At 46.4% G+C, this 21,287-nt stretch overlaps 1 long non-coding RNA gene across 1 annotated transcript; it reads right to left on the minus strand.

Annotated features, from left to right (window-relative positions):
- Positions 1–6,598: 6,598 nt before the first annotated feature.
- On the minus strand, positions 6,599–12,089 carry LOC140214035 (uncharacterized). Its single transcript, XR_011890946.1, has 3 exons — positions 11,845–12,089; positions 9,581–9,651; positions 6,599–6,719 (listed from the first exon to the last, which is right to left on the minus strand). It is a non-coding gene; the product is annotated as an uncharacterized lncRNA (long non-coding RNA).
- Between the last annotated feature and the right edge of the window lie 9,198 nt (positions 12,090–21,287).

The following is a 21,287-nucleotide window of genomic DNA, read 5'->3' on the forward strand; positions in this document are numbered from 1 at the left end:
CTTTCTTTACTTCTTCCGGCGTTACCTGTGGCGTTTCGAATTCCTCTGGACTATTCTCTCTTCCATTATCGCCGTGGGTGCCACTGGTACTGTATAAATCTCTATATACCTCCTCCGCCACTTGAACTATCTCATCCATCTTAGTAATGATATTGCCAGCTTCGTCTCTTAACGCATACATCTCATTCTTGCCAATTCCTAGTTTCGTCTTCACTGCTTTCAGGCTTCCTCCCTTCCTCAGAACATGTTCAATTCTATCCATATATTACTTCCTTATGTCAGCTGTTTTACGCTTGTTCATTACCTTCGGAATTTCTGCCAGCTCTATTGTAGCTGTAGGGCTAGAGGCTTTCATACATTGGCGTTCTTGATCAGATCTTTCGTCTGCCGCGATAGCTTGCTGGTATCCTGTCTGACGCAGTTAGCACTGACTTCTATTGCACACTCCTTAATGATGCCCACAAGATTGTCGTTCATTGCTTCACCACGAAGGTCCTCTTCCTGAGTCAAAGCCGAATACCTGTTCTATAGTTTGATCCGGAATTCCTCTATTTTCCCTCTCATGGCTAACTCATTGATCGGCTTCTTATGTACCAGTTTCTTCAGTTCCTTCGTCAAGTCTAGGCTAATTCGAGTAATTACCATCGTATGGGCACTGCAGCGCACCTTCCCGAGCACGTCCGCATCTTGTATGATGCCAGGGTTAGCGCAGAGTATAAAGTTTATTTCATTTCTAGCCTCGCCGTTCGGGCTCCTCCACGTCCACGTTCGTCTATCCCGCTTGCGGAAGAAGGTACTTATTATCCGCATAAAATTCTGTTCTGAAAACTCTACTAATAACTCTCCTCTGCTATTCAAAGTGCCTATGCCATATTCCCCCACTGCCTTGTCTCCAGCCTGCTTCTCGCCTACCTTGGTATTGAAGTCGCCCATCAGTATAGTGTATTTCGTTTTCACTGTACCCATCGCCGATACCACGTCTTCATAGAAGCTTTCGACTTCCTGGTCATCATGAGGCGTTGTAGGAGCGTAGACCTGTACAACCTTCATTTTTTACCTCTTATTAAGTTTCACAACAAGACCTGCCACCCTCTCGTTAATGCTATAGAGTTCCTGAATGTTACCAGCTATATTCTTATTAATCAGGAATCCGACTCCTAGTTCTCGTCTCTCTGCTAAGCCCCGGTAGCACAGGACGTGTCCGCTTTTTAGCACTGTATATGCTTCTTTTGGCCTCCTAACTTCACTGAGCGCTATTATATCCCCTTTACTGCCCTCTAATTCCTCCACCAGCACTGCTAGACTCGCCGAACTAGATAACGTTCTAGCGTTAAACCTGACCGTGTTCATATTCCAATGGCGGCCTGTACGGAGCAAGGAATTCTTAGCACCCCCTGCTGCGTCTCAGGTCTGACCGCCGCCGTGGTCAGTTGCTTCGCAGCTGCTGGGGACTGAGGGCCGGCGTTTGATTGTTGTGTTCATACAAGAGGTTGTGGCCAAGTACTCCACCAGGGTGATCCATCCTGCTCTGGTGAGGGAGTGCGTTACCGGTTCAGGTCACCTGGATCAGGCCACACTCCAGGCCTGTTTATTCAATTTTATCAACACGCGGATTTTTTAATCCTGTGGAAAATTGCGTGGCACCGAGATTCGAACCACGGACCTCTTGCACGCTTGGCGGGTGTTCTACCACTGCGCCCCCGCTGCACCCAAGCCTTCGATACCGTATCCCATAACCTACTAATCTCTAAACTCAGTCTTAACATTCACCCGCTAGTACTGGACTGGAATAAAAATTTTCTTGCTAATAGAACAATACGTAATCACGAACAATTCGCCGCCTGCGCCCCTCGAGTTAACGTCAGGCGTGCCGCAAGGGTCGGTTCTAGGTCCTCTACTTTCCTAATCTATATTATTGATCTTGCTTCCGGTGTGAAATTTTCAACTATTAGGCTTTTTGTTGATGACTGCATTACATATCATAAAGTTACTGACCCCAATGATACCCTTAAACTTCAAGACGACATTAATAATGTTCGGTTATGGTGTAACAAGTGGTCTATGAAGTTTAACTTAAGCAAATGTAAATGCCTGCGCGTATCACAGCATACCAATACTACTAATTTGCATACATATTTCCTAAATAATAGCCCTCTCTCTGTTGACTCATCGTTCAAATACCTTGGACTAAACATCACCAGCAACCTTTGCTGGCACATGCATGTCGACATTATATGTAGCAATGCCCGTCGCATGTAGGGCTATTTGCGCCGAAACTTCTCATGCGCACCACCGTCACTGAAACTAACTCTCTACAAAACATTAGTTCGCTCTAAACTAGAATACGCATGCGCCATTTGGGACCCAGCTAGCATTACACTCATAAACAGCATAGAAGCCATGCAAGATCGTGCAGCGCGTTTCATCTTATCAAACTACTCCCGACACGCTAGCGTTACTTCAATGAAGACAAGACTTAACTTGCCAGAACTTTCTTTCCATCGTAGATGCTATCGCCTTTCGCTATTCTATAAAATCTACCACCACAACCCTTTGTTGAAAGAACAGCTTATCACCCAACCGTCAAACATGTCATCTCACCCTGACCACAGTTTCAAAGTTGGTGTGCCGTCTTCACGTAATAAACTTTGTAGTAATGCATTCATCCCTAGCACAAGCAAAACTTGGAACCACCTCGCCGCCACCGTTGCAGCCATCCTGGATACCGTCACCTTCCCAAAACCAGCATTCTTGAAGCGCCACGGTAAATATGTCTTTGTATATTGCACAATTTTGTTATGCTCACCCACTCCTTTCTGCAATGTCTTCGGGCCATGAAAGTATCTTAAATAAATAACTAAATAAACCCCTGAGCAGTGCCCCCCTTTTATGTCTTTGGCCCTTCACCAACGATGCAGCGAGATTGCCGTCGCTGAAGATTTCTGCAGGAGGATTGCTGGTGAAACTAGCCCCATTAAAACATCGATGCTTGACCTCTCAACCATTTGACGTGAACCCCGCATGAACCACCCTTTCTCTATGGAGGAACTCGAAGCTGCACTCGCCTTGCGAAAGCGTTCATCTTCACCAGGACCCGAAGGTATAACCTACCATGCCCTCTGTAATCTTGGCGAAGCAGCTCGGAAAGTGCCCCTGCTCTTGTTCAAGAGCTCCTGGCAGACAGGTACGGTTCCTCAGGAACGGAAGACCAGTCGCCTAATTCCAATGCTCATGCCTGACAATTCGCCAGTAAACATTGCATCATACCGACCAACTGCGTTTGCCCGTTGCATCGTAAAACTAATAGAGAGGATGATTCTAGCAACGCTAGAATGGTACCTCGTACATTACTAAGTACATCCAGATGGAGTGGCTGGTTTCAGGCGTGGCCGTTCTTAGACAACGTTATCGACAGGGTGACGTGCATCCAGCACCAGAAGTCCTGAAAAATATTATCTGCTGCGCTGTTTCGGGATGTTAAAGGAGTGTACGATACCGTAAGGCATGAAGCGATTTTCAATGCGTTAGGGGCAGCAGGACTTCACGGCAAGGTATATTTCTGGATAAGTGGCTATCTACATAAGAGGTCCTTTTTCCTACTTACCGAAGATGGCACGACCTCCCAGCACAACAGTAACCGTGGGGTGCCTCAGGGCGGAGTACTGAGCTCAACGCTCTTGAGTCTAACACTCGTTGGACTCGCCGACATCCGGCCAAGCACCGTTGGGCTCTCTATCTATGCCGACGACATTTGTACTTGGACGTCGGGTGTGACACGACTTCAGCTACGCACTCGGCTTCACAAGGCAGCCACTTCAACATCATCCTACCTTCGAGAGCAAGGACTTCATATGCCATGTGCAAAGTGTGCAGTGGTGGCGTTTACCAGAAAAGCAATGTCTCCATACATGATATCCATCGACGGAAAGCTGATCTCGTACAGCACGAGTCAGACTTTTGGGGGTGGTCATTGACAGAGATCTCTCCTGGACCTCTCATGTGAATTGTTGTGAGAAAATGCCTGACAAGAATTTGCCATATGTTTAAGTTCGTAGCAGGAAAGACATTGGGCGCGCCAATACATTCTAGTGTGCAACTGTACGAGGTCCTCTTTATTGGATTCCTGCGGTACAGCCTACCGGTTATGTCCAACACCTGCAGAACTTACCTGAATATAATCCAAAGCATCTAAACCCTTATGCCTTGGTATGTGCCTTGGTCTACCGCGGAGTGCGTCCATGACAAAAGTTATTGCAGTCGCTCGAGATTACACTTTTAGAACGCACATTACCATTGAAACATTGCGTGTGGCCATAAGACACTTCACCCGGATCCCTACACACCATCTCGCAAGTCTCCCAGTAGGTAGGCCCCACGCGACATTCAGTGCGACTGTCTTCGCGCACCGTGCCTCTCTCAGGTCAGGTTACGCACCTGCGGCAAGACTTTCCATTCCACCATGGTGTATGCGCCGCACTCAAGTAAACCTTACAATCACAGGAGTTCAGAAGAAGTCGGACTTGCCGTCATCAGCACTCAAGCAACTAAGTTTACTTATCTTGTACGAGACATACAGCGACTGCATACACGCCTATACTGATGGATCAACTACGTCAACCAGTTCCCGTGGTGCTGTAGAACAATGAGAATACCCCAGCGGTTCAAGACTTCCCATGTCACTACGTCTACAGCTGCAGAGCTCGCGTCTCTCTGTGACGCGCTTCATGTGATCAATGCTGAAAGTCCTACAAAATGGGCAATCTTCTGCAATTCAAGGCCGGTCTTGCTATGTGTGCAGTCGTTCCTCCGACATTGAACTCATGATCAGCTCACCTGTAAAATCGTGGAACTTGTCCATCACTTAAGAGAGAAAGGCCATGATAAATTATGGGGCTTTACGTGCCAAACCACTTTCTGATTATGAGGCACACCGTAGTGGAGGACTCCTGAAATTTCGACCACCTGGGGTTCTTTAACTTGCACCTAAGTCTAGATACACGGGTGTTTTCACCTTTCGCCCCCATTGAAATGCGGCCGCCGTGGCCGGGATTCGATCCCGCGACCTCGTGCTCAGCAGCCTAACACCATAGCCACTGAGCAACCACGGCGGGTGAAGGCCATGATATCTCTTTTCAATGGATACCAGGTCATTGCGGCATCATAGGAAATTATGACGTAGGTAAGGCAACTTGGACGTCAAACCAATATCACTGCGTCCCCATTCCTCTCTCAAAGATCGACGCCGTGAGACAACTCCGCATTCTAGCGCGCATGATCTCCTCAGCAGGGTGGAATACCGCACATACAAGGCGCACAAGACTGCACAGCAAAACCCGTCACTGCAACTGAGACCTCCGGCCGGTCTGCACCGACGCAAAGCGTCTCTTCTGTGTCGGTTGTGGCTTGAAGTGCCTTTACGAATGCCTAATCAGCACTAATTAGAATGGCTGATAGTCCTGAATGTGATGTTTGCGGATGCGAGAACATTCACCACTTATTCTGCCATTGTCCTCAATTCCAAGCACAAAGACAATCTTTGTCCAACACTTTGATGAAAGTAGGTGATTGTCATCTGAGTGAACAGACAGCTAGAGCGCGGTCCCCACCGATGATCGGCTCAGAAGGCTGCGAAGGCACTTTTGTGCTTCCCCAGAACGTCTGCTTTGCGCGAGGAGCTTTAACTCATGTACTGTCCGTACACGTCTCTACACACGTCTCCCTTATCTCCTCCCCCTCTCCCTTCCCCCAGCGTAGGGTAGCCAACCAGACTCTTGACTGGTTAACATCCCTGCCTTCATACATTCCTCTAGCTCTCTTTTCGCAGTGGTCTTTACCGGCTTGCGAACAAAATCCGGCGTGAAGCTATTGCTTCAAACCACGCTCGAGAAAACATGTTTTCTTCTGAGACATGTCCGGGTCGCCGTAAAGACGGTTCATCGCTTCTGTAAAGATCGCGATATTCTCGTTCGGTACCTACACCCGCGTTTCGAGCAGAACTCCGGCCGGTTCCTTGCGCACGACGCTCGTGAATGCTTGTAGGAAGACGCTGCGAAAGAGCTGCCGCAGTTTTAGGCTGCACTTTCGGTTCTGGAACCACGTCCTGGCGGCGTCTTTCAATGCACCATAGTCATGCATCATGTATAGTGATACGTCCTTACACGTCTCTGATGCGTCACCACTCGTCTTAGATGCGTCACCACTCGTCTTAGATGCGTCACCACTCGTCTTAGATGCGTCACCACTCGTCTTAGATGCGTCACCACTCGTCCTTGAAACGTCCTCACGCGTCGTTGAAACGTCTTCACGCGCCGTTGAAACGTCCTCACGCGCCGTTGAAACGTCCTCACGCGTCGTTGAAACGTCCTCACGCGTCGTTGAAACGTCCTCACGCGTCGTGGAAACGTCCTCACGCGTCGTTGAAACGTCCTCACGCGTCGTTGAAGTAGACGCTTTCTTTTGCTCTTACATTTATGACCTATTTTTCTATTTTCTGTGCGGCATAAAATTGCAACTGGGCGGCGTGGTCACCGTCGCACATCACTCTATGGCAGGGTTGCTTTATATCAAGAAATATTTAGAAATGTTGGTTCACCTCGCGGTGTCTTTCGTAGTCAACGATACTTTCGCGATGCCAGCGCGGCTCGTACTGGGCCTGGCGTGATCGGCACTGGCGGTGGACACCACAGGCGCATCATTCGTGCTTCCACTCTCAGCAGCATCTGCGTGGCCCGAAAAAACAGCAGAGGTGTTCACTCGTCGCTATGGAGACGTCATTGAAAGAGCGTGAAAAATAAATGATGGCATGCAGTAAGTTTTAGTTGAGCTTTAGGTGTACGCAAGGCTGGCTGCTTTGTTTGCGTGTGCAGTGTGCTTTTTCTTTCCGAAATACTGGAATTCGGTGCTCAGTGCAAGCAAGAGATTCGCATTGACGCAAGAGACAAGCCCGATTAACTTTGCAGAATGTTAATTTTTCTAAAAATGAATACGCTGTATAATACAGCAGAATAGAATAGAACCTTGTTCTAAGCGAAAGATGACAGGTCACTATCTTTTAGTGCGCTACAAAAGTGGAATCTATTTTTCCACTTTCCAGCAAGAGGCGTGTTCCATGCTTCACTAAGGTCGCAATGCAACATCTATTAAATTCAATGAGCAGCTTCTGGCACGCACTCAACTTGCCTTTACCAAGAAGGGCTCGTTCTCGTTACTGTAGAGCTGCTTAGGTAGAAACGTGCAAAAGGGAACTTCAGCGTGGAGGCTTCTGTCTAAGTACTTGCGAGCAGGGATATTGTTTTCCTTAATCACGCTTTCACCAACATTGATGTAGGCTATCGAATGTGAAGCAAAATAATGAAATCTTGTAACTGCCCTAAACTAACCTATTGTTCAGACGGTAAACGTCTCTATAAGAAGTATTGAATGCGACAACATTTGCAAAAATGAATATCACGCTTGCAGCTAATTGAGCAAAAAAAACAATATCCTAATTTTAGAAAGTACATTTACTGATACCCGTCAATCGACAAAAATGATATTCAGCGTTCTGAAGTTTACCAGAATGTGATAGCTAAGTCTTTTGAAAAACGCTCGCAAATATTTGTCATTTCTATAAATTGTAAATTCATCAATCAAACTTTGCCGCTTTATATATTCTAAACCATGCGGTCCACTGTACAGCGATATTTGTTTTAGGATTAGAGTTACTAAGTTGATGACGTGGTGTTTTAACTTTTTAGAAACGTGCCAATTTCCGGAAATTTTGGCACACCATCCAGGCCCTAAATAGATAACTGCATGACTACAGTCACTAGAACATTCTCAAATGCAACGAACATCGTACATGTAAGTCTAAAAGTTGTTCTCCAAGGCATATATGCATTTTTCATGTTGAGTAGGAAAATCTGAAATGTCCCAGATACGAAGCTTCCCATTCAAAAGAAAAGTGTTTCGAAAGGTTGGGCGTCGCCGCGTAAAGATGGCTGGCTAATGATGTCACGAACTCGCCTGTTGACACTTTCATTACGATTGTACCTCGATATGCACTTCTTTATGTGCAAAAGTGCACCTGCAAGTTCAGCATATCGCCTATATATTGCTAGCAGTAGACAGTCTGATCGGGTTGTTGACAAAGGAAAAGGCGACAAAACAAGTTAAAAAACTGTATTTAAGCTTGAACACCCAGAAAAACCTTGTCTTGATGTGATAGATGAAAGCTTCAAACGATAGTGGACTATTGTTTAAGAGCCTGGCTATCCTATGCATCTATTTACCTACGTCTGTAGCTGCATTTCTTATGAATGCACTTACAGTTAGCTGTGCATGTTTAACAACTAATTTTAAACTAAGAATGCCCGTGATGCTCTGCACGCCTTCGATACCTATCCCGCTGATTAAAAGGCCGCCGAATGAGCATATGTGAGGGTGGTGTGGCCAGCATCTGATAAGATGAGAAAGACTTGCAGAATTACAATTTCCCAAGGCAGTATTGTAGAACAATGCAACAGCAGCAATCCCACTATGTTGCGTTAGATATGATGACCGCAAATATCACAGAATACTAATAAGGTATGGCTGGTTTTCCGTAAGGTAGACAGAGAGCTGTAATAAAGGTCCCCTCAATAGGTTCGGCTATCGTAAACACACAAGAGCGGCTCGCAAATTAAGTTGTGGCTACAGCGCCTCGAACGTATAAGCTGCTGCGTGGCAGGACACAGTTGCAAACGGTAGGCCACGTGCCCTTACTCTGGAAGCAGCCGCGCTTTGAGAGAGCCGGTCAATGTGAACTGCTTGCAACGGCACCGACCACTGCACGGGAATTCGGTTGATCATCCAATGACGGAATGCCACAATCAGATGTACCGTACGATAAAAATGTATCGAAATAAATAATAGAGGCGGGGATCGTCACGTTAACATGATCCAGGGCCTTTGATCATGTAGGGGAGAAGGCAAGCAAGGAACGCCGCTTAAGAACGTCATTCGATGCAGAGGGGGAGAGTGTCTGTAAGTAGTAACACTCGCCTGCTGATGGCACAGTAACAAGACAGCTCGATGTCATCTATGCTCTCCCATAGCGAATGTACTCGAGAAGTTTTATTACCGAAACGCTCCCTTGACGGCGCCTTTGCAATTTCCAGTGATTAAATTAAATTTGCCACGGCACCCGCCAAGAGATTCTTTGATGACAGGATCACCCAGCAAGCATTTACCGTGAAGTATAAAACATGCGGTTGGCTTGCTAAGCATTGCAAACTTGTTACTCTGACCCCATTCCAACACAATGCATACCAAAACGAGAAGTATCGATTGCCTTTGCGATTGAATTCATCACGTTGAAAGTGAATTCATTCGGAACTTGAGGCAAGTAGAATATGCGTAGTGTTGTCTCTGTTAGCACTCAATTCATCTGCATGAATATCACGATGACTGCACAAGCAGCAACCTACATGTGACGCTAGTATGGTGTCGGTATGAAAAATAAATGCACCGCCATCATGATCGATGGAAATGCTGCCTCCTCTGGGCTTTGTTAGGCATCTCCGCGAATGGTATCGATGGTTAAAGGCCATGCCGTACGTACCATTGACGTCAGTGGCATCGGTCTGGCGGTTCAACGCCTTGAACGCGTCATTGATGTACTCGTCAATATACCTGGAATGAGACATACGTATTGGTCTTTGACTCTGAGCTCCCAGTTACGGCAGAATATACCAGAAAAATGTTTTTGGCAAACAGAATTTAGACCAAGAGAACTCCTGCTTCGTTAATGAAGGCTGTTTCCGTAATGCATCATTTTATCAAAGTGATCACTTCCCTACCGGCATAGGGTGAACGGCACACTCTTAAATTATGCAATTTCTTAAATCATGACATGAAGCATGAAATATAAGTAAGAAGAAGTAAGAAGCGAACGATGCTAGAACCAAGTTAAGAAGGTCGTAAGCTGCCAGATAACGACATAATTATGCAGTTTTATCCCCTCCGGGGTGTTCGTTTTAGACTACGTGCCTGTAGCTTACGACGTCATGCGAGTCAACTCGAAAGCGCTAGTCATAAACAGTGCGACAGAACTGCCGTGCCATGAGCGGCATGCGTAAACAGCGCGCGAGTGCTTAAAATTATGCATCAGGTAACGCAAGGTTATGTTAGGTTTGGCTACGTTATGTTAGCTCTCGTACCTTGCCAGTCGGCCGAGTCGGTCGCCCAGCCACGTCCGCAAAAGCTCTGCCTGCCTGCGACCACGCATCTTAAGATTTGGGGTGGGCAACTGTCCTCGCTATTTCACGCTTACGTTCGCACACTCTGCCCACGCGGCCGTTCGCAGTTGCGCCAATATTACGCGGCCGTCGCCTCGTCCCTGTAGTATTTTCCGATTTACCCGAACATGCCGTAAAAATTAACTGCGTTCATTTCGACGACATGACGTTTTTCTTCAAGCGCACCTTTTATATTTGCTAAAAAACGAGTAACAGCAAAAATTTAAGAAGTTTGCTCTCTGGGTCACGCATTTCCTGCGTGTTTATCAAGTTGTACTATGTCTGCGATATTCCGTGAGGGTCCAGGAGTGTGCTGACTCGATCGCCAAAGAAAGTTTGACGTACTGTTATATTTATTTATGTCCTTGTGTTTCACGTTTCAAAACCCCGACCTCACTATGACGGCCTCTTCGAGGGATCGCGGAATTAAGTTTCTCCACCTGGGTTTCTCTTATGTGCACGCAAATCCAAGTACTGGAGCCTTCTTGCATTTCACAATCATTGGCGAAATACCACTGCGGCTTGTACACTCGCCCACAAAATATTGCTGGGTGCGCCAGCGCGTGGCGACGCGACCCTCCTCCCCTTCTAGCGGTGAACCCCTGGTGTCGAGACCGACACTTGCGCGCATGCGCGTCCCTCCAAGACTGCAAGCGTGCATGTTTCCGCGCTTCCTCCTTGCGCGCCGGCGATATCTGAATAATGTCGCGATGTGCCCCTCTTCCTAAATGCGCCATGGCGGCTTCGACGGGCAGAACTTCGTTTATACAACGGAAATTATTTGTTCATTTTCGTCTTGCCTGTCTCCTTCTATAGAGCGCGTTGTATGCTACGCTCTTCTGCGGGAGAACGCCCCGTTCGAAAAAGACGGAAACAACAATGATTGGCCATGAAAAGGTGCAGCCCAGAAAAAAAAAATGACTTGTGGCGTTCGCCACCGGGCCGGCCCTATGCGTCAGCGCTCGTGACTCGGCAAAAAGCGGCCGCAGTGGCGCGCCCGACAACCAACGCTTCTAAAGACGCTTCACACAGTTTCGCCCGTCGAATTCGCCACAGGGCCACAGCATGGCCACAGCGCATATCGCAAGAGGGCTACCTCGCGGCTACATTCGAATATCACCGGCGCGCAAGGAGGACGCACGGAAACATGCACGCTTGCAGTCTCGGAGGGACGCGCATGCGTGCCGGCGTCGGTCTCGGCACCGGGGGTTCACCGCCAGAAGGGGAAGAGGGTCGCTTCGCCACGCGCTCGCGCACGCCGCAATATTTTGTGGGCGAGTGTACATTACCCATGATGTGGAGTTAAGCAGCGCAACATCCCAGCCAATGGGTCACTGCTACAAGTGTGCGATGCGGTGATCAAACGCTATCTAACTATATATATATACTTTGATAGAAACATTTGCCTCCTGTAGAAGCACTTCTCTTTACCATAACCATAAACTGCCGCAGCCACGCTGCCTGTAAGTTGTCCTCGAAAACGTCCACATCGATGTGGGAACAAATGTACAGCAGCTAAAGTCTGTATTCCAGGTTGTTTCTGCGGCTGAAAATATCCAACGAGAATTGCACGAACGAGAATACTCACGTAAGGTAATCGTCGGAAGTGCCTAAGGCACCCTCGCCGCCTTCGCGGCTTTTATCCGGGATTGCTTTGTCGATGAAGGTAAACGCAGGAGGTGTGTGTCCACCGTTCCTTTGTTCATCCATGCCTGATGCTGACACCCCGAAGTACTGGGGTCTTTCTTAGACAGAACGTCGTTGAATGATCACGCATGCGCAACCCGTGCCGAGGATGAAAGGGAACCAATAAAACGTTGGGCATTTGGGCAACTCGAATGATATCGTGAAGTCCATCTGGAAAAACATACAACAGAGTGCGCCACTATGTCGACGCTAAAGTGCTAATATTCGAACACTAGAAGAGGAGCCGCAGTGACACGTGCCGTACTGACACCAAATCATAAAAGCAAATTTAAGTGAAGCCCTCGAGCCAAAAACCGTAGACACGAACACGTGTCTATTATTGTTTCTTTCAGGAGTAGTGCTAACGCTACTCGGGAGATATTGGCAGTCATGGCACAACTAGTGAATACAGCGAATGAAAAAAAAAAGCGACCCAACGTTTATACGAGGGCGAATCAAAAAGTCTTTTCCACTATATATTTAGGCCGAATTACGCTTGTAAAAGCGAAGTCAACATGTCCATTCCCAGAAGCGGACATTTCTTGGAGCAGCCCAGACTTATCTCCCGGTAGCGCCGCGACACGGCGCTGCTGTCGGGTGCTGAAGATGACGGTTGTGCTTCACACATGCACGGAGAATAACCAACAAAGTGTGATTCGTTTTCTATGAAGCAAAGGATGAACGCCCATCGAAATCCACAGGGAAATGCAGGCCACATATGTGAAAAGGTGTCTCACTTAGAGGAGCGTGAGGTGGTGGTGTGAGTTCAGTGCAGTAAAAGGTAATCACAAAGGAGAGAGCTGTTAATTTCTCTGCTCTACAGCTCTTTAGCTACACCAAATGATTGCGGCATACTGCACCCCATTCACATGCGAGAGTTAGGTGGTTTAAATCCCGACGCGGCCGCAAACCAGCCGATTTTTCTAATGGGTAAAGATATCCTCTGGCCTGATTCTGGGCTAATTGCGTGTGTGCGTCTGGAAGTGTAGCTTTATAGAAATCCATGGGTGTGCTTTCGAGGCGTCTCTTGCACCCCCACGGATTACATTGTGTAAAGGTGAAAGTTATTCTTGAACAAGTTAGTTGACATTTGTGCGCAGCTATAGCGCAATTAGGATCTTCGTGATGTGCGGTCCTTGGCTTTCAAAGCGAATTTTGGTTTTTTTCTTAGACTTTTAACTGTGCTGCTGTTGCTGTTTTTCACGCTGCGTCAGGCGGTAGTTCACAACGTGCATATACATGGAAAGAGTGTGGTAGATAGTAAAGGCGATGCGAGAAATTCGTTTGCGTTGCCCAAGTTGCGTAAGTGTCATAGCTTGATGACTTCCTCCTGGGTTTAATGCGGTGCGCGTTTTTGTGCTCCGATGAGGCTAACATCCGTGTGGTATAAATCAGCAACAGGGTTGCGAAAATAAACAGCTGAAGCTAGCCAATGTTTCTTTCTTGGCCTTTTCTCTTCTTATTCAGTGTATCACGGTTTTCCTGCCAGATGTCGGACCTTTTCGCCAAGCGTCAGATAGTGCCCGAGGTGCCGATGAAACATCGCGCAATCACTTAACGCTTGAAACATACTCTCTAGACATCCACTCTCGACTGAAAGTGTCCTTTCACATGGGCAGATTTCGCATAACGGCGTTAGGCCTGGCTGTCAAGCTATCGAAGCAAGGATAGACGTTAACCATCCAAGGCATGTGTAAGTGACGACAGTTCTCTCCGTAAACACAGGCTCGCTCCTGCTCGCTTCCGTGTGTTTTTAGTTGTGCATAGAGACTTGACGTAATGCTACAGTGCTGTTTCTTGGCAAAATGCCTCACACCAAAAATCTTTTACACCCAACCGAGTTTGAGGAACAAACGCGTAAGCACTCCAAGTCCGCTTGCAGTCATCATGCGGCTAAGACACCTCAGACCCGTCTCACCGTACTGGAACGAGCATTTAATACTAAATATAAACGATAGGTGGCCCGAACGAGCAAGCGATGTTACTTCAATAAATTGAAATATTTTACCTCCAAACAACCACCGCGTGTTTGCCGCTGCACGTGTCACCAGCTGGCACCACGCTAGCGCGGTCACCATTATCGCTCCGGAAAGTAATATGGGTAGTGGCTGACGGAATTTTTTTTTCTGGTACGAGAGACCCTGCCGTCAATTTGCGTCGTGATCCACGAGGCACTGCTGCGTGAATTGCAAAAATTCTGCGCAAGGAATGGTTGTTTCCCACGTGTCTGCGTCACCACATTATTCTATGAGACGATTGTAATCTCTCCAATCATCACAGGGACAATCCTGAACGGAATTGGAAAATCTTGATGTATGAACATTGTAGACGGGACCACATTTATCAACGGTATCTTTCGGTACAAGTATAATGCCTGAAAGACGCAGCAGCCGTAGAAAGGAAAATTTGAAAGTAAGCGCATGCCTATCGCCGAAAAGACAAGGAAGTTGTTGCGGCAACTAAAGGTGAGAGAGCATCGAAGTTGACTACACGCCGGAATTCTGTACATTGGCCTTAAAAAGTGCATCGATCTACAGGCACATTTAGTGAGCATTCTTCAATGACGCCGTTTTGTGGTAAGAACCAAACGATTGCCTCACTAAATGCCCTCTTTGGTGAGTCAGCTTTCGAAGTTTACTCAGAGGACGAGCCTACTCGGGTCGTATATCTAGGTGCTCTATATTCACGTTGATTCATCGTAAAAAAGCTATAACAACGAAATTCACCTGTAGTAAACGTTGTCCTTCCAGTTCTCTTCGTTGTTACTGCCTGAATGACGGCTCTGACCTCTTTGTCAAGTGAGGGGCATTTCCCAGAAGAGCGTACTTTTCAGACAAAGCATGCGTTTCTGAAGTATATAAGCGCAAATGAAATTTTCCTTTTTTTTCAACTTGTGTGTCTCAGATATGGGCGCTTTATTTAGATTTATGTTGTGTGGCCGCATTTACGATGCTTAAAATCAAAGCATACGCCCTCCGAACAGCTGTAACGGCCAAGATGTACTTGGCGCCGCGCACGCGCGTACTCTTCGAGGGCCCTAGAGGTTATCTTCGCTAAAGATTTGTTTTTTCTGTGGCAGCAAATTTTTATCGGAAGCATTTAAATGCAGGTTAAAAATTGGTAAAGGAAAACAAAATTATGCCCATCCAGTACACATGTGGGCATTGTGTAAGGACATGTGGGTACCGTGTTTCAACTGCAGGGTGCACGAAGGACTCCAATTACAGGTCAAAGGCTACTGTTTTTTTTTTCTCGTTTCATCCGTGTACTCGCGGCGTAATGGAAACGGCACTGGGCATGCGCGCGAAGAGACGTGAAGCACCCACCTTTTCGGCAACACAGCAGCAGCCACAATCAGCAACGAAGCCCGGGATGGTTCGCCTCAAAAGCTTCAGTTTAGAAAAAAGAATACCACAATTGCAGGGGCTCACCCTTAACTGTCTTTCAATCTGCATGAATGCCTACTATGGCTGTGCTTCAAGTATAATACCGCTCCCGGACATGAGATGCGTTTGTCCGGTGTCTGTGTTTAACCATGTCCTGCGCTACGAATGAAGAACACGTGCCAAGCCATGGTTACTGAAGCCAGGTTGCTATCCTTGGTAGCGATGACGCCATAGTCGTAAATTATGTCTCACACTCTGCACAAGTGAAGTGAGCTTATGGATAAAATGATGAAACAAGTAAAGAAGCTCTGACATGCTGCTCGGCGAATGCCCGAAAGATAAAATTCGGCTAGTTTGGCTGGTCGACGCCGCCGCCGAGATTCAAGGTCCGGCCGCCTGCTGAGGAAGGGAGGCTCCGGTCGTGCTAGCATGCCGGCTGCCCGTCTCCCATGAAAAGCTTCCTCTCTCTCTATCACCGTGATTCAACTGCAGGGTGCACGAAGGATTGATTAAAAGCCTTAATTGATTAATGCACAAGTAAGTCAGTTGATATTGATACAGTTGATACAGAAGCGGGCACGTCCTCTGCTACCGGAGCTTAGCGGTACATTAGAAGCCGATCAATGATTAGCGGTAAGAGCGAAAATAGAGGAATTCCAGATCGCGCTACAGAACAGGTATTCGGCTTTAACTCAGGAAGAGGAGCTTAGTGTTGAAGCAATGAACGACAATCTTGAGGGCATCATTAAGGAGTGTGCAATAGAAGTCGGTGGTAACTCCGTTAGACAGGATACCAGTAAGCTATCGCAGGAGACGAAAGATCTGATCAAGAAAGGCCGATGTATGAAAGCATCTAACCCTTCAGCAAGAATAGAACTGACAGAACTGTCGAAGTTAATCAACAAGCGTAAGACAGCTGACATACGGAAGTATAATATGGATAGAATCGAACAAGCTCTCAGGAACGGAGGAAGCCTAAAGGCTGCGAAGAAGAAACTAGGAATTGGCAAGAATCAGATGTGTGCGTTAATAGACAAAGCCGGCAATATCATTACTAATATGGATGAGATAGTTCAAGTGCCTGAGGAGTTCTATAGAGATTTATACAGTACGAGTGGAACTCACGATGATAATGGAATAGAGAATAGTCTAGAGAAATTCGAAATCCCACAAGTAACGCCGGAAGAAGTAAGGAAAGCCTTGGGAGCTATGCAAAGGCGGAAGGCAGCTGGGGAGGATCAGGTAACAGCAGATTTGTTGAAGGACAGTGGGCAGATTGTTCTACAAAAACTGGCCACCCTGTATACACAATGCCTCTTGACCTCGAGCGTGCGCGAATCTTGGAAGAACGCTAACATAATCCTAATCCATAAGAAGGCGACGCCAAAGACTTGAAAAAATATAGACCGATCAGCTTACTGTCCGTTGCCTACAAAGTATTTACTAAGGTAATTGCAAATAGAATCATGAAGACCTTACACTTCCGTCAACCAAAGGACTAGGCAGGATTCCGTAAAGGCTACTCAACAATAGATCATATTCACACTATCAATCAGGTGATAGAGAAATGTGCGGAATATAACCAACCATTATATATAGCTTTCATTCATTATGTGAAAGCGTTTCATTCAGTCAAAACCTCAGCAATCATGGAGGCATTGCGGAGTCAGGGTGTAGACGAGCCGTATGTAAAAATACTGAAGGATATCTATAGCGGCTCCACAGCCACTGTAGTCCTCCATAAAGAAAGCAACAAAATCCCTATAAAGAAAGGCGTCAGGCAGGGAGATACGATCTCTCCAATGCTATTCACAGCATGTTTACAGGAGGTATCCAGAGACCTGGATTGGGAAGAATTGGGGATAAAAGTTAATGGAGAATACCTTAGTAACTTCCGATTGGCTGATGATATTGCCTTGCTTAGTAACTCAGGGGACCTATTGCAATGTATGCTCACTGACCTGGAGAGGCAAAGCGGAAGAGTGGGTCTAAAAATTAATCTGCAGAACACTAATGTAATGTTTAACAGGCTCGGAAGAGGACAGCAATTTACAATAAGTAGCGAGGCACTGGAAGTGGTAAGGGAATACATCTACTTAGGACAGGTAGTGACTTATGATCCGGATCATGATAGTGAAATGATCAGAAGAATAAGAATGGGCTGGGGTGCGTTTGGCAGGCATTCGGAGATCATGAACAGCAGGTTGCCATTATCCCTCAAGAGAAAAGTGTATAATAGTTGTGTCTTACCAGTACTCACCTACGGGGCAGAAACCTGGAGGCTTACGGAAAGGGTTCTACTCAAATTGAGGACGACGCAGCGAGCTATGGAAAGAAGAATGATAGCTGTAACGTTAAGGGATAAGAAAAGAGCAGATTGGGTGAGGGAACAAACGCGCGTTAATGACATCTTAGTTCAAATCAAGAAAAAGAAATGGGCATGGGCAGGACATGTAATGAGGAGGGAAGATAACCGATGGTCATTAGGGGTTACGGACCGGATTCCGAGGAAAGGGAAGCGTAGCAGCGGGTGACAAAGTTAGGTGGGCACAGGAGATCAGGAAGTTTGGAGGGTCAACATGGCCACAATTAGTACATGACGGGGGCAGTTGGAGAAGTATGGGAGAGGCCTTTGCTCTGCAGCGAGCGTAACCAGGCTGATGAGGATGATGATGATGATGATGATGATGAAGTCAGTTGAGTACGCGGCGAAATGAACGTGCCGGAGGCAGCACAAGTTTCTTTCGGAGATCAGAGAAGCTGTAATAGATGTTAAGGAAAAGATAGAGATGGTTAAATTTTAGGCATAGAGCTACACACATGCTCGAAGTGTTCACCAAGAGTATATGTGTGGTCTTCCAGGTTCCCTCCTCAGTCATTCACCAGTGTCTACGGATGAGTTTCCTGCCACTGTAAGCTTGTTAGCCCAGACCAGACTTGAATCTCTTGTGCGCAGGACCATCTGCCAAAAGCAAACTGTCCCAGCTTGTTCTTCAGCTTGCCCTTGCGTCGGCCCAGCCTTTGACTTACCTTCTTCAATTCGATAAAGTTTCATGTATTTGGGTATCGACGAAGTGTGCCCCATGTTTTGATTTGCTTTTTTCGTCTCTTCGCAGTCCTCATTTTTCTCACTCTTGCATGTATTTTATGGCGTCAGCAATAAAAGTGCTAAAGTATGCTATTGCGTCTTCTACGCTAAGTTTACTTATCTATTAACGAATTAGACATGTTGATTTCTTCAAATACGACGAATTGGCCGAAGCTAACATTAGCATAGGAATTTGCCAAGGTCAGGCGTGTTGCTGCATTAGAGTGGACGCTACTGTCAAGTGTTCATTACCTAAACAGATTGTATAACGTTCCTTTCCAGGTAGGGAAGAAGCCCACACGGGCCAAGCGCCGAATCAATAGAACAATACTTATTGTGTGATATATTACAATAGGTGGTCTCCTCTTTATTAACCACTCGCCGGAGGTTACTAGAACATGTTCCATGGGCTTACCTTTGGGGTCACACCGAGAGTCTCGCTAGAAATTTTGAGCATTCACCACCAGCATTCACTCACCAGTCATAAAATAGTATGTTCATTATTACGCCATTAGATTGATGGTGAAGAGAATGAATTGTAACCAATCTGTCAGTTAGAATTACTTGTACAGACACTGACTCGAGCAGAATTTTAAGTTGTGGCTTGTAAGTGACAACTCGTTTGCACAGTTATTGCTATACGCGCCAACGAGGCAATTCCTTCGTCGTAGAATCTTTAGATGGCCGATCAGCGGAAGTTTGATTGGTCAGAGTTTAAAGGCCTCTTCTTGGCTCAAAAATACTTTAGCAATATGTTCAAGGAATAGTTTAGGAAGGTCATCAAGGTTTTAATTATCCCTCTCGCATTGCAATACATTATCCGCAATGCCACAGCAGTACTACTAAAATGAAAGTGTTCCACGTACCAAGGTAGAATATTTGAAAAAAAAAGAACACTATTTAAAACTAAGTGATCTAAACTTAGGTTGTCAAAGAACATTAAAAGCAGAAACAGTACCTTCTTTAACCACACAACTCCAAGCGAAAAAAAGGGTTTTCCTCTAAAGCGCATTTATTGCCTTTAAGCAACACATGCAAAGGGAAGCACAATCGTTTTAAACCAAGTTTTGGCTGTTCATGCAAGGGGCCTACTTTTTATTCAAGTAAACCTTTAAGCGTGCAGTACCCACTTGGTTACATATTTTGTTAATTGGCAAATGACAGTATTTACGCGCACTTTGACGAGTTGTCTAGAAAATACTAACGGCTCGGCACACCAATTGTTCACTGCGGTTAAAGCTAATTCCGAGGTTTTTCGTGCAAGAACCATGACCTGATCAAACGAATAGCGAATTTAGCGGGCCAGCGCATAAATTTTGACCATCGGGGCTTCTGTAACGAGCATCTAAATTCAAGTTATCAAGAGCCTTTTTAGAGTGCGCTTTCATCGAAATACAGTGGTGCCATCCGGAATTGTGCCCGGGACTTCAAACTATTGCCCCCCATCGCGCGTGTGTAGTGCAAGAACTATGCATCAATGAAAAATATTTTCTGCTGTCAGTATACGTTCATGTTCTGAGAAATGTTGTCCTTAGCGTTTGACAGCTGACTTTGCGCTGAACATGGCAATATATTCGCACCACCCTTGCGTCGACGCGTCTTGATCTCAGAAAGCCTCCAGTTTCAAAGCTCAAGCTGGGTGTCAAAAAGACCCGTTCTAGGTGGGAACAAATGTACAGATGGTAAAGCCTATTATATGGGCCGTGTCTAAGGGTAACAGCATTCAGTGACAAAATTGACAATGGTAAAGCTCACATTGTGTAGGCGCCCAAAGTAGATGAAGCTCCGTGGGTACAGTCACGGCTTGTACTTGGTGTTTCTTCGCCCTTCATGCTTAAGTCAAGGGGCGTGTATTCGTTGCTGCTTTCTTCAGCCATTCCTGATGTTTTGATGTCCTATACCTGGCGTGTATTATCGACTGCGCGTTGCTGAATCACTTCACTTGCGCATTCAATGCCAACAAAGAACGAAACTAATAAAACTTTCGTCACTTGGGTTTCTCGATTAAAATGATACCTCGTATCTGGAAAAATATAGACGTTTGAGTTCCCCACTTGCTAGACGCCATTTTACAAATTTTGCATCTCCAGCAGAGGCACCCCGATTACCCGTGCGATCTGTCCGCCAAATCATCTCGCTAAACTAAACCTCACTTACTACAAAAAAGTGCACTTACCGGACGATATTGCTAATTTTCTTTCATGCTCCTCTTAAAGTGAAGCGCACATCTTGCTTGGATAAAATTGTTGCTCGTGTAAGCCCTGATGGAAGCGCAGGAGGTAACCAAACTAAGCTAACCCGAATTAGCGTATGATTACCAGATCTATGGTGTTGGGCTGCTGAGCAGCATGTCGCGGCATCAAATTCGGGCCATGGCGGCTGCCTTTTGATGGGTGCGGAATGCGAAACAACCCGTGTACTTAGATTTAGGTGCTCGTTAAGGGAGCCCAGGTGGTCTAAATTCCCGAAGCCCTCCACTACGGCATGCCTCGTGATCAGAAAGTTGTCTTGGCACGTAAAACCCCATAATTATTTTGATTACCGAGGCTACAATTCTGCTCACTGCTGTGGCATTCTCTCGCTCAGTTGAAATGAACAAGGTCGTTTTTATCACCTGACGAGTGGCGCTCGCTTTGTTCTGTTTCCCTCAAATTGCAGTGCTGTCTTCGCTAAACCCTAGCAATACAGAACTGCAACTGCTTCGCACTTACCGCAGCTCTTCGGTAGCGAACGCTCATGCGCCGTTCATAGTCAATATCTAAAGTCATACCCCACACATTAGGGACAGTTTTGTGTGATTCCTCTACAGTCGTAAATTGCGTTTCACGCCCAGCACGACGAGTGGTGCTGTCGTTAAACAAAATACGTTGC

The sequence above is a fragment of the Dermacentor andersoni genome, chromosome 11 (assembly GCF_023375885.2).
Source record: "Dermacentor andersoni chromosome 11, qqDerAnde1_hic_scaffold, whole genome shotgun sequence".
NCBI lineage: Eukaryota > Metazoa > Arthropoda > Arachnida > Ixodida > Ixodidae > Dermacentor > Dermacentor andersoni.